This window comes from Vulpes lagopus, chromosome 1 (genome assembly GCF_018345385.1).
Source record: "Vulpes lagopus strain Blue_001 chromosome 1, ASM1834538v1, whole genome shotgun sequence".
NCBI lineage: Eukaryota > Metazoa > Chordata > Mammalia > Carnivora > Canidae > Vulpes > Vulpes lagopus.
Window position 1 is genome coordinate 59,661,097 of NC_054824.1, and position 14,136 is coordinate 59,675,232.

The following is a 14,136-nucleotide window of genomic DNA, read 5'->3' on the forward strand; positions in this document are numbered from 1 at the left end:
CCTCTGGAATCCCAATTAGATGTATATTCATCCTTCTCAAGCTATCCCTTATTTCCCTAAGCCTTTCCTTGTGGGCTCTTAATTCTTTTTCTCTTTTTTCCTCAGCCTCCTTCCTTTCCATCAGCTTGTCTTCTTGTCACTCATTCTCTCTTCCACCTTATTAACCCCAGCATCTAGAGCATCCAGTTTGAATTGCATCTCATTTAATCTGTTTTTAATTTCGGCTTGATTAGATCTCAATTCTGTGGTAAGGTCTCTAGAGTCCTTTACACTTTTTTCCAGAGCCACCAGTAGCTTTATATTTGTACTTCTGAATTGAATTTCTGACATTGTATCTAAATCCAAATTCTGTAAATTTGTGGCAGAGAGTATTGTTCCGGTTCCTTCTTTTCTGGTGAATTCTTCCTTCTAGTCATTATGTCCAGTGCAGAGTGTCTTATGAGCAGGCTGTCAAAAATACCAACCACAACCTAATTAAAATACACCCTAGATGATTCTGAAGAGGTCAGAGACTAGCAAGTAAAAGAAAAAGAACAGAAGAAAATAAAACAAAAGGACCACTAAAGTGAAAAACAAAATTTAGAACAAAGTAGTAAAAATAAAAAGCCAAAAAACCAAAAACAGACAAAAGAAAAAGAAAGGTGGGGGGATGGTGGTGGTGAGGAAGTGGTAGTGGAGAGAGAATGTAGTCTACATGACAGGTCTACATGACAGTGATCCTCTTGGTTCTGAGTGTATTTTGTTCTGTATGTTAGGGGACACTCAATCCCAAATTTATATAAACCAGCAATACTTCTGTATAGCCCCAACATTGACTACCAAAACGTAAACAAGATAAAAGAAGGGGGCAGAGTGGGAAGGAAGAGCGAATGTAATCCCACAGAATGAACCAATCCAGTGTTCCACGGTGTTCCCCCTGGTTCTGGGCATATTTTCGTCATGTGTTAGAAGGTACTAACTTCCACCATTGTAAAACAAAACCAGGCAGCAAAAACTAAAATACAAAAAACAAATACCCATATCTTGTATCTACCAAAATTAAACTGAACACGTTGAAGGGAATCCAGAAGTGTAAAATATATTTAAGACATGTAATTATAGAAATATGAAAGTCAAAAAGTATTACTCAGTATGAGCTGTTTATCCTGTGGGGCCTTTGTTCCTTAGAGGCCCCGCCTCTCCCAGGCACAAGGTGAAATGAAGAGGAAGAAAAAATGGTCGGGGCCAGATTTTCAGCTCTGAAGTCAAGCTCCCCACGAGTAACTAACCAGTCTCCCAGTCCACACTGGCCTAGATGCTACTGGGGGCCAGTGTGGGTACACTGATCTGCACAGCTTGCAGGGCACCGAGTGGCCAGAGAGTTCTCGCTTTCCTGTGCCCTCCTCACTTCCACCTGTCCCGGGGGAAGGGAGGATCGCTGGCTTTGTCCACTTGGGCATCCTGGGATCCGGGGCCTTGTGCTGCTGGACCCGCACTCCTGGGGACCACCTCTCCCAATGGGTATGGAGTATAGCCACCTCCTTCCGTTGTGGGCCTCTAGTGTAAAGGCCACTCCGGAACCAACCCTCCTAACTGACTGGCTTCTCCCAAATGTCCCAGAGGGCTCTCCAGCCCTTTATTGATATTGGACCATTTTTTTTCTCCCTTAAGATTTATTTATTTATGAGAGAGAGAGAGAGAGAGAGAGAGAGAGAGAGGGGCAGAGACACAGGCTCCGGGGAGCCTGATGTGGGACTCAATCCCAGGACTCCAGGATCACGCCCTGAGCTGAAGGCAGACACTCAGCCGCTGAGCTACCCAGGCGTCCGCGGACCACAGTTTTCTGTCATCTTTCCCCTGGGCGCCCCTCCTCTTATAGTGACTTCAGGAATCTTGAGGCTTCACTGCCTCTCCTGCAATTCTGCCCAATTTTCTTGCCAAGCCCTGTTCCGTCAGGGAAAATTCTGATGTAGATTTTTAAAGTTCCTGCCTCTCCAGGGGTGGGCATTCATGCCCCCTGAGGCTTTTGTGCCCCAGCGGCTTTCGTCTCTCCACTTAGGCCTGGTAGTCTCGGTGTCCCTCCCCCACTTTATTTTTTTAATTTTTTCGCCTTCCTACCTTGTTAAAAGTGAAAACTTTTCTCTCTGTAGCATTCCAGCTGTTCTCTCTTTAAATCGCATTTTGAATTTGTTGGTGTTGAGGATGTTTTGAAAGTTATCTAGGTAAGTTTATGGGACCAGATGAATTGAGGACCCCTATTGTTCTACCATCTTGCCCCCTCCCTGATAAAAGTTTATTTTAAATGGCTCTATTCGTGGCCAGGTTTAGATAACACATGCTAAGTCAGGTGGAATATTTTAGTGCATGTTCTTTGATGATTACCAATAACACAGCAGTTAGGAGTGAAATCGATTGTATAAACTTGAGCTTTGGTTTTGGGGACATTATTTCTTTCAATCATTAATAATGCAGCACAGAGCTTATTGTTTCTACTTAAATCTGTAGTTCACTTGGAAGGATTGGAAATACAGGAACTAGTGCTCAGGAGTTCTATATTGGTCACTATCTAAGATATATAATCACTTTATCTCTCTCAACATAATTTGATAATTTCCTAGGTCAGCAGAAGACCTTGAACTTTGCTTATTCTGCATTCTACTTTCAGGTAAGCATCAAAACAGGAGAGGAATTGCCAGTTTACAACCTAAAGATGTTGAATGAAGATAGTCTTTGTAAAACACCCTACCCTTTTACTACCTAGGTGGTCAAGTTAATCTTATGGTTAAGTGAAATCTCTTCTACCCACAGTTTCCTCTTATTTGATCATTATAAGCAGGTCATTATTCTTTTCATAAAAATAATTTACATATCATTTACCACTATGAGCAAGTCTCCTGGTTCTCAGAGAATGAACACACAGGGACTGGAGTTGGAGTCTGTTGCTACATTTGTCCTTTGAACTACCTGGGCAACTCCTCAGATCCTCAGGTAGTTTGTGAACTCCTTTAGGTTATGAAACACATCTTACTCATCTTTACATCCTCAGCGTCTAACACAGGGCTTTATAATAGGTAGTTCTATAACCATTTATTTCATTGAGTTGTCTTTTATTCTGATATAATGTTTCTTTTTTTTTTTTAAAGTGGGTTTCACTAAATTATAGGCAAGTTATAATATGGAGTTACTTTGGCAGAATCTGTAGAACAAGATTCTGCTTAGTTTTGTAGTGTTGAGAAAATGAAAAGTATCTATGCCCATTAAAAGCAAACTATGGCATTCTGTCAGTTTTATGTTTTTTTTAAAATATGTTCTGAAGAGTTACATGCATTTGTATATATATTTTCATGAGATATTGTGGTTGTTATACTTGAAATGTAACATTGTATGTCAACTATACTCATAAAAATAAAAATCAGTCAATCTAATCTATATTCAGTACGTGCTATATTTAAGGGACTATCTGGCATACAAAGGAAACAAATGACATAATCCTTAGCCTTCCTGGTCTTATAGTCCTATTGAGGGATAAAGATATTTGAATTAATTTTTTTAGAAATAGTGCTGGAATAAAGTAATATAAAATAAAGTGTCTCCTTGTGTCATGCTGAAAAAAAAAAACCCTAAGAGTTTGATAGTGTTTATAGGTCTTCATTAATTGCTTATTGATTGCCAACTGTGATTAAGATACCAAGCAAAACAGGTTTTGTGTGTTTTGAGAGTTAGCAGCTTTGGGTAGAAAGGGAGCCAGCTACAATTCTTGCCTTCATTAGAGTTCTTTTAAATAGGAATAGTGGTTTTTAGTAAAGATGGTACTTCCAAGTGTGCTTTAAGAAATGCAGCTTGGGAGTATCCTACCCATAGTTCATTGTAGAGGAGGGAGAAAGTAATAATAGTTCATATAACTTTGAGATTTCTCTGGTGTTTGTCCTTTTAGAGACTTTTGTTCTTGAAAAGTGTTGCCTTGCATAGAGATCAGGTCTCCTGAGGTAGGAAGAGTCAACCCAGAACTTATAAGATGCATGTTAAGTAGAATTCCTTTTTCTGTGGCTGTAGAGTTGCTTTTATAGCCAGCCCCAGGTAATGCTTCCTTATGGCCACTGTCATTTGTCAGTTAAACAATACCTTACTGGGCAGCCCGGGTGGCTCAGTGGTTTAGTGCTGCCTTCATCCTGGGCCTGATCCTGGATACTGGGATCGAGTCCCACGTCCAGCTCCATGCATGGAGCCTGCTTTTCCCTCTGCCTGTGTCTCTGCCTCTCTCTGTCTCTCATGAATAAATAAATAAAATCGTAAAAAAAAAAAAAATTCCTTATTTCAGAGAGAGGAAAATTTGTGGACTTGGTTAAAAGATTTCATAAAAGGAGCTTCTTTTGAGACCTAGAATAGAACTTTGGGGTATGCAGAGTTTTCCTTGTATAACAGAAGTGTTGTTCTCTTACAAATTATACTTCCTTTGCTTCTATGAGGAGTTTTACCGTACTCATTAATTTTTCTCATTGTGCTTTCTTATTCTACTCTTCTCATTTAAACATACAAATTTTACAGTTTTTTTTTTTCCAATTCAGTATTCATTTCAGGCAGTTAGGAAACTCACCATAATTCACTTATATATAAAAAATGTTTTTACCAGCTAAAACAATATTTTTAGTTTCAGATTTTGCTATGCTTGCAAAATCTATGTGTGTTGTGATTCATTTTTATGGAAAATCTTTACATCTTTAGACTGTAGACATAGTACTTATACTTTTGGTCATCTAATTTTAGACTAATTTTCAAGAAAACATTTGGTCATGCATTTAAAATGTTTTCTCTTCTACTCCAAAGGCTTACTGTTTTGCTACTCCTTTGAGTACTTCTCATAGACCTATCTTTTTGTAAAATTCCTTTCAATATTCCAGAAACAGCTCTGTTTGGAGATCTGTCTCATACTAACAGTTTTTCAAAATAAATAATGTAGTGAGTGAGTTTGTATCTTAATTGACAAGAAATAAATGAGTTATACCTCAGATTACTAAGTGGTTGTTTAAGAAAAACGCATTGGCATCCTTGTTGGTGATTTTGGTTTTAGCTATTTGAGAAGTACATGCCATGCTTTATGATAGCCCTTATGATACTGCATTTCAAATGATATTTTATAGTTCTGTTTTATTTCTCTGGTGACTACAACATAAGCTAATATCATTTGGACCCAGTTTCTTTTAAAATAACCTGGAACTAATTTTTGGGATGTTGGACTGACGATCTTGGTGGTGGTGGTGGTGGTAGAATGTGTGTGTGTTGTGTGTGTGTGTGTCTGTGTGTGTGTGTGTGTGTGTGTGTTTAAACTGTGGCTTCTGATTTCTACTTTCAAAAAAAAGCTGAGACTAATAATTATTGAAAATTGCTGACATAACTGAACTGAAATGCATTAATATTTTATTCTTAAATTTGTGAAACAGAAAATGAAATAATTCAAGAGCAAGACAAACCAACCAACCAAAAAAAATATATAATAGGGAGAAACTAAGTAAATATGAATTAAAATACTTTAATTTAAAAATTATTGAAAATTGGGGCACCTGGGTGACTTAGTTGAGCATCTGACTCTTGATTTTTGCTCAGGTTGTGATCTCAGGGTTGTGGGATCAGGCCCTACCTACCTCAGGATCCATCCTCAGCATGAAGTCTGATTGTAATTCTGTCTCTACCTCTCTCTCTGCCCCTCTGTCTCCTTGTGCATGTGTATGAGTTCTCTCTCTCTAAAATAAATAAATAAGAACTTTAAAAGGTAGTAAAAAATTATAAAATTTATGGTAGAGATGTATAGAAACTAAACATTTACAATCTATTTAAAATGCAGAAGTGTTGTTGTTCAGAAACTAGGTAGAAGAATTCTGGGTTATGGATAAATCATGTTTCTAGCTAGTCTCCATGACACTCCTCTTTGAAGAAAGTTTGGTGTTTAGATACTGGGTAAGGCTATGATGCCAGCCAACTTAATAATGGTAAACTACCAATCAGTAGTAGATCCTTTTTCTGGGATAATTTTGATCTGCACCTCAGATATCTCATGGGCCTGATTTTGGAGCCTTGGATGTCCAGTAAGGCAGCTGATTAAGTAATTTGGAATTGTGACTTCATGAGACGTAATTTGAATTGGTGCATTCAAATATGCCTAATAATCTTTCACCTAATGGCAGGTGGATTCAATGTCACTGAATACAGTATTGCCAGGCATCATAGGAAAATGGGCCTGTTGCATTGCCAACAAGTGGACCTTGATCAAATCTAGCATAATATATTTGATGGCATGCTATCCTTGAATAGCTGTAATTATACTGTATTAGTTTCCTAGGGTTGTTGGCAACAAAGTACCACAAACCTAGTAGCTTACAACATACTATATTGTCTCATAGTTCTAAAGGCAAGAGGTTCTAAATCAGGGTGTCAACAGAATTGGTTCCTTGTGAGGGCTCCCAGGAAGAATCTCTTCCATCTTTCTCTCCTAGCTTGACCATCTAAAAAGAACTGGACACCTTGGTCATGCATGCTCTTTATTGAGGGTAGGAGGGTAAGGATGTGGAAGCAGGACCCCCATACAATTGCGTAGATTTTTTTGACACAGTCGGTTACTGATTATGGAATGCAGCAACAAAGATGGATACTTGATTGAACTGAGAGATATATATTCCTTACCTCTTGGATTTGATCCCCTTCCATCTCTCTCATTTCTTTGATCTTGTAACCACTTTTCCAGTGAGAGAGCCCCACTCACTAGCAGGGACCATGAGGGTACCTGGTAGCAGTAGGGTATGTGTTGCTGTTTTCTCATTATCTACATATTCTTGATGCCAGGACCTGTACAATGTGTTTATATCAGGATATGACCTTTGTCCCTGTGTCCTCATAGCATAAAACATGTAAGGCAGTAGAGTGGGAAATAGGAATATTTCTGGAAGCCATTCCTATACCAGGACAACTAGCAATAACCATACAAGGAAGTGACTGTTCACATCTAAATCTATCACATGAACCTCAAACTAAAGGTACTCCAGCTCGTCTTTCTCTTAGCAGGATTATGAAACAGAGTCACTCCAAAGTTACCCAACAAGAGGGAACTCTGATAAAAGAAAGTCCATCCTTCCATATGGAGGGAAGACAGCTTTCTTAAATAATGAAAATACTTTACTTTTGTTTATTTTTTAAATAAAACTATATGGCCATGTATCTTAGATCTCTTTAGGGCCATGGCAAGGTCTGATACAAGTGAGGAGACTTCAAGCTTAACTTCATTAATTCATGGTAAATTCACTTGTGTGTTTGTTCATTGTGTGTGTGTGCAAAATAAACTTGAAAGTTATTACAGTGTCAATAAAACACAATACAAACAGACAAAAACAATGAGTCTATCAGTATAGTAATAATGTAAAATACTAAGAGTTGATTCCTACTAAGTATGTATATACATATATATATATATATATATATATATATATATATATAGTTTGCTGAATAAGCTATATACAAAAGCTCTTAATTGATTTTTAAATTAAATCAAATATTTATTTTATGTCTAATCTTCCCTCAGCCTTATTTTGGTTTCTGTGGGGATTACAAATATAATTCTTATCTTTAGCATGTTTGTAAGAATTTGGATAATATACCCACATGGAATAAGAGTAATATACAACATTATGATAATTATATAATAACTATGTATTGTATATAAGAATCTTGCTATCTTCACAAAAACTGCAAGTTACCAAGAGAGAAGTTGTTTTTATAACTACAGAAACAGAATCTGCAAGTAGATCCTGGAGCTGGGACCAGGATCCATGTCATTTGGCTCTTATCTTTTTTATCCTTAATTTTTTAAAACTCATTTCCCTCTTTTATAAAGAATGAAACACTTTTTATAGTTTCATGAAGTATAATTATACTGTATTAGTTTCCTAGGGTTGCTGGCAACAAAGTACCACAAACCCAGTAGCTTAAAACATATTAAATTGTCTCACAGTTCTGAAGGCAAGAGGTTCTAAATCAAGGTGTCAACAGAATTGGTTCCTTCTGAGGGCTCTGAGGAAGAATCTCTTCCATCTTTCTCCTCCATCTTCTGGTGATTACTGGCAGTCATTGGGATTGGTGGGTTTATATGGATCCTTTCATCTCTGCCTCCATCTTTTCATGGTGTTCTCCATATATCTCTGTGTCATCACATGGTCATTTTTTTAAAAAATTAGGACACTGGATTGGAGTTTGGATTGGATTGGATTGGATTGGATTTGGAGTTTACCCTGCTGCAGTATGTCCTCATCTCAACTAATTACATCTAAAATGACCTTATTTCTAAATAAGATCATATTCTGAGGTGGTGGGGTTTAGGACTTATCTTTTTTGAGGAGACACACAGTTCAATCCATTACATGTACTTAGGCAGATTATTATTGTTTGGTAAATCTCATTTTTCTCTTTGAAATTCTGTCAATAGAGATTTTAAGGAAAACAGTTCCTAATTTGGCCACAGAAGCCACATTACTTTACTTGAGCCATTTAACTTCTTTCAGTGAAGAAAAGATAGCGTTGTCTTGTCTAATTTATAGTGTGCCTTCTAGAATTGAGTGAGGTGATACTTTAAAAATGCTATTGCTTGTTTTTTCCCAGTGAAACATTAATTGCAGATAATTGCATTTTCATTGAAAATTATTGACAGTGATATTTCTTTTACGTATTAATTTTCTCTCATCATACCAATAGAGGTCAATATAAGTGGTGGAGTCTTTTAAATTTTCTACACATGTATCCTGACAACTAGATTATCAGAATCTCACATCCTTTTTCACTAGTATTGTAGAAATTGTGGTATTAAAAAGTCTGAGAATTAACTCTTACATTTTTTAACTAAAAATATTATAAATAATCCTTCAAGTTATTTATTCCAAAAATCTTTATGATAAAAAGTGAAATAACACTATTTTATATATTTTAAGAGAAGGCCTACATTTTATGTTACAGGTTTCTTTCTCATACTTATTTGTAATTGCTGTCTAATGTAACTAGAGTATTAAAAAAACTTGTTTCTTGTGCTCATAAAAGTGTTCATATTTTCTCTATAATGACAGATGAATACTGCAAAGCTGGTATTGATTTAAATATTTTTATTAGGAAAGATCCCAGAAACTTTTTGAAATAATATTTAATCATGTGAGTAGCAGAACAGAAAAAGGAAAGAAAAAGAAAGAAAGCATTTGAAATTTATGCCAGTCATGCAGTCTGCGCCTTTAAGTGTGGTGATAGCAGAGGTTATCCGAAGAAATGTTTGCATTGAACCTTTTGACCATTCTACAACTCAGGAAGGATGCAACAGTTTTGTTAGTTAAAAAACACTATACAAATGCTGAGGATATCTGCATGGCATTAGGGGATTGGAATCATTTTGTCATCCTGTGATAAGAATGAGACCAGGTGGCTCCATTCTGTGGCTTAGGATGTGGGTTTCTCTGGTTTTGCTAGTCTCTGATGCTGAGGGAAACAAGTTATGTATGCAAAATGAGCTTTTTTTTTTTTTTTTAAGGTACATGTAGCATGACAGCATAATTATTGGCTGTGGAATCTGTTGGGCAGTTTGTGACATGCTTGTTCTCTTTTTGTTTGCTTTTATTTGTATGTGTGCATGTATTTTTACCTAGAGTGTATGTGGGTCATGCTAAGCAAGTACAAATACATTCCTTAAGACAAAAGTGCTGTGTTTGGCATTAACTTTTACTGTATTTGACAGTATCTGTATCTGTCTAGATGATTATTTGCTGTAATGTGTATTTTAAAAATATAAATTGCTGATTTCTAGGTAGAACGGCCTATGATGCATATATGAAAGAAATTTTTGCTCCTTAAGCCTCACACTAGTGAGGCTAGTGCTATTGCCGTAACCTATGAGGTTCATTTCCTTAACATGGTCATCCTGAAATCTCGGTCTTGCCCCTAGTCTTATTTTTTTAAGATTTTATTTATTTATTCATGAGAGACACAGAGAGAGGCAGATACATAGGCAGAGGGAGAAGCAGGGTCCCTGCAGGTAGTGTGACATGGGACTTGATCCCAGGATCCTGGGATCATGACCTGAGCCAAAGGCAGATGCTCAACTACTGAGCCACCCAAGTGCCCCAGTCTTTTCGCTTACTTGCTTTGCTTTTATTTATTGAAAAATAACATTCTCATTCACTTTTTTATAGATGAGAAAACTTATGGTTCCAACTTAGTCAAGATTCTTATCACCCCAGTAAGTTTAGTTTCCATTTGTTTCACACTTATTTTAGTGTGCTATCCTTCTCAGATGTGCCTGCTTTATTTTTCCAATATTTAATCATTCCCTCATTGGTCATTCACCAAGTGTCATCCTCCAGTCTTTTTTCTTTTTTTAATAATAGCTTCACACATACAGTAAGATGAGTTTCCATGATGTAAGCTGTGAAGTAGTCTCATATTTAAGATGAAACTTTGCTTGTAGTGAAAAGGTCATCTTCACAGTACTCCTAACTTTGGATGTTAGTTGTCTATTTGCAAATGGCAAGGTGGAATATGCCCAAACCCAGAGAAAAATAACTTAAAAATCATTTTTACTGTGGCTCATTATGACCCCTGTGAAGCAGAGACAATGTTGTTCACTATGTTTCTAACAATTCCTGAATCACAGCTATGTATAATGGCTGTGAAGTAAATAATCTTGGAATAAATAAATGATACCAATATCAAACTACCTGTCATTTGAACCAAGAAGGCAAAACACAAAGTGTTAATAACCTTCAGGATTCTTCTTCCTCTGAAATTAGCTATAAGTTGGCAAAGGAGCTGCTTCCTCAGGTTAGACTCCATCTCTCTCAGGATTTTAGGTAGACTGAAACGCTTTGTGCTTCCATTAGTGTCTTTTTTCCTTTTTTTAAAAAAAGATGTTATTTATTTATTTGACAGAGAGAGACAGAGCAGGAGAAGCAGCAGAGGGAGAGAGAGAAGCAGACTCCCTGCTGAACAGGTAGCTGAAGTGGGGCTCAATCCCAGGATCCTTAGATCATGAACTGAGCTGAAGGCAGACGCTTAACCGACTGAGCCACTCAGGCTCCCCCACTTGTGTCTTTACATGGCTTGCATTACAGGAAGAACAGATCGTTAACAATATTATTCATACCTAGTCCAGGATGAAAGCATCCATATTTAAGAATTTTATTTTTATTTATTAATTTATTTATTTTTAAAGATTTTATTTATTTATTCATGAGAGACATAGGCAGAGACACAGGCAGAGGGAAAAGCAGGCTACATGCAGGGAGCCTGACATGGGACTCAATCCCAGGTCTCCAGGATCATACCCTGGGCTGAAGGCAGCACTAAACCGCTGAACCACCAGGGCTGCCCAATATTTAAGAATTTTAAAACGATTTTAGCACTTTTGCTTTTAGACATGTTATCGAATTACTAATATATGTCCTGACCAAATTCGACCAAATTGTGCTGAAAAACAGTATTTCCCTCAACTTAAGATATTAATGGTAAACTTCAGCTAAAGCCTTTACTTAAAAAAGAGAGAGAGAGAGAGAGAGAGAGAGAGAGAGAGAAATTTCCTAAGGCCGTGTGTGCCCAAAAACATTAAAGGAAAAAGTTTACTTGAAAACATTAGACCTGTATCTAAACATAGATCTTGGCAAGAGCAAAATTATTTGCTTTACTGTGATCATTTGTGATTATTTAAGACAACTTTTTCTTTTAAAATCCCATATAACTCCATTAAATTTAAGTGAATTCTTTATAAAGCTGTTAAACATAATCTGTAATCATTTGTATTTCCCTTTCCCTTACCCATGTATTTATACATAACATTTACCATAATTTGATTTCTAAGTATGGTTTTGACTTCATTTTGTTTTGTGTTTGGGCAGAGATACATATCATATAGAAATCTCTCGTATAATAAAATATCAGCAAAACTGGCTATGAGGTTAATTGATTATTTATTTAAAATTGATTTCTTAGAACTAGAAGAGGAATAGATAACATATTAGGTATCATTTTCAAACATGTTACAGATAAAGTGATTATTTTTACAGAACATATCAGGACATAATTGACAAGCACAAATGTACATAGAGATAGTGGGATATGTTGTCACTAGGATGTATTACCATGGTGAATTTGTCTTGAGCAATGCAAAATGAAACCTCACTTTTAATTTTTCTGTAAATAAGGAACCAAGAATTACTTCTCAGCCCCCAAAATGGTTTTGTTCAGCAAGTGGGATTTGTTTTATAAACTGCACACAATGCTTTTATGCAGTTGACTTTGTTAAATTTCATCTTCACTATTAATGGAGGACAGTCAGCTCTTATAGTCATATTTGAAACTACATTGTCTTGTCTCATTAAAGAGTAGCACTCTGACTAGAAGGAACACTTTCCTCTTTGGAGTTTGCTAGAGAGAGTCATAGTAAATGGGATGAATATTGAAATCCTAGAGGAATAAACCATCAAGATCTCAGGATCCCTCTTCTTTGTAGACCCATTGTTTTTTCTCCTCGCCCCATGCCTAAAATAGATCAGTGTAAGTTTCATGTATTGGGTTCTCACCTAAGATTTTGAGGACAAAATTCTAGCTGCTTAAACAAAGAAAAGAAAAGACCCTTGGGTGGCTTAGTGGTTGAGCATCTGCCTTTGGCTGAGGTTCCCGGAACCATGGTTCTGGGTCCTGGGATTGAATCCTACATTGGGCTCCCCGCGAGAAGCCTGCTTCTCTCTCTGCCTATGTCTCTGTCTCTCTCTGTGTCTTTCATGAACAAAATATTTTTTAAAAAACTGTTAAATCCCTGGGCTAGATAATCTTTAAAGTCTCTTTTTTTCTCCCTTCTTCATTGTTTCTCAAAATACAAAGTCTTTTCCTGAGATGATTCTAAATATGAAGATGTCTAAGTGAATTTTTCTAGAAATTTAAATCATATGACAGATAAACTCTTCCATATTTTGTCAACAAAGAACAAATAGATGAACCATATAAAGAATTTTTACGTTTATAAGTAATTATATGAGTACATTTTGTATGGTGGAGGGTGATTCATGGAAATAGATGGTTAGACAGGGTGGAGTTGTAGAAAAATCCCCATCTTATATTAGTAAGAAAAACTAAACCTAATGGGGTGAGTGAACTTTTAAGATCTATTTCAATTATGGAACTATTGACTTGGCAACCCAAACAATATAATACTTTGTGAATGTTGAGCAATAACTTTTGACCTGTCTTTAGTAGCACAAATATGCACATTTTCCATTTAACATTTAATAATACAGTTTCTATTTAGGTTTAGTCATCAGTTTTTTTATTATTTCAGTATTCATTGTACTTTATACTATTGAAAGTTATTTAATGAACATGAGAAATATAGCCTAATGTCTGTTGTCCTTACTAATTCCTATTTTTTCATTAGTGTTTCTGTTAAGAGCTAAGGCTGCTGGAGGTGCAATAGTGAACAAGAGGAAATTTCTGTCTTCATGAAGCTTACATTCTATTGGCAGAGGCAGACAGTAAAGAAAGAAATACACAATATGTCTGATAGTGAAAAGTCCTAGGAAGAAAAAAAAAAAAGCAGGTTTAGTAGTAATATAATATGATGGAAGTTGATATTTTCAATATGGTGGCCAAGGAAAGCCAATTGACAGGTTATGTTTGAGCAGAGATTTGAGTGAAATTATACCAGTATCTGGGGTGAGAATTTCCTATCTGAGGGAATAGTGATTGTGTTAAAACTTTTAGTTGGGAACGTATTAGGTACGTTCAAGGCACAATGCAAAGACTGGTAAGAGTACAGTGAATATGGTAGCTAAGGACAAAGGAGCAGACCTTGCAGGCTGTCATCAGAGGTTATGATTTTATTTGAATATATGAGTATATTTTAATTAAAGGACTCAGATTAAGAGAGGGACATAATTAGATTTAAAAGACTTACTCTAGTTGCTGTATAGAGGAAGACATTTCATGAGACAAAGGTGTAAGGTTTAAGCAGAAAAATCCTCTTGGAGGCTCCTGTAATAGCTTGCTATGGATGATGGCAATGTGAATTAGGACAGTAGTAGTTGGAAATGGTGGAAAGTGATCACACTGTAGAAATATTTTGAATGTAGTTGGCAAGATTTTCTAAAAAAT

General features: G+C 36.3%; 1 protein-coding gene across 5 annotated transcripts in view; it reads left to right on the forward strand.

Moving 5' to 3' along the window:
• SUPT3H (SPT3 homolog, SAGA and STAGA complex component) overlaps positions 1-14,136 on the forward strand; it is a 508,532-nt gene that overhangs the window by 190,706 nt on the left and 303,690 nt on the right. The window contains exon 1 of one of the 5 annotated variants that reach the window (XM_041750799.1): positions 2,627-2,644. The exons of the other annotated variants lie outside the window; for them this stretch is intronic. The gene's annotated coding sequence lies outside the window, so the exon portion shown is untranslated. Of the gene's footprint in view, positions 1-2,626; positions 2,645-14,136 lie in introns of those variants that run through there. 5 annotated transcript variants of the gene reach the window in all.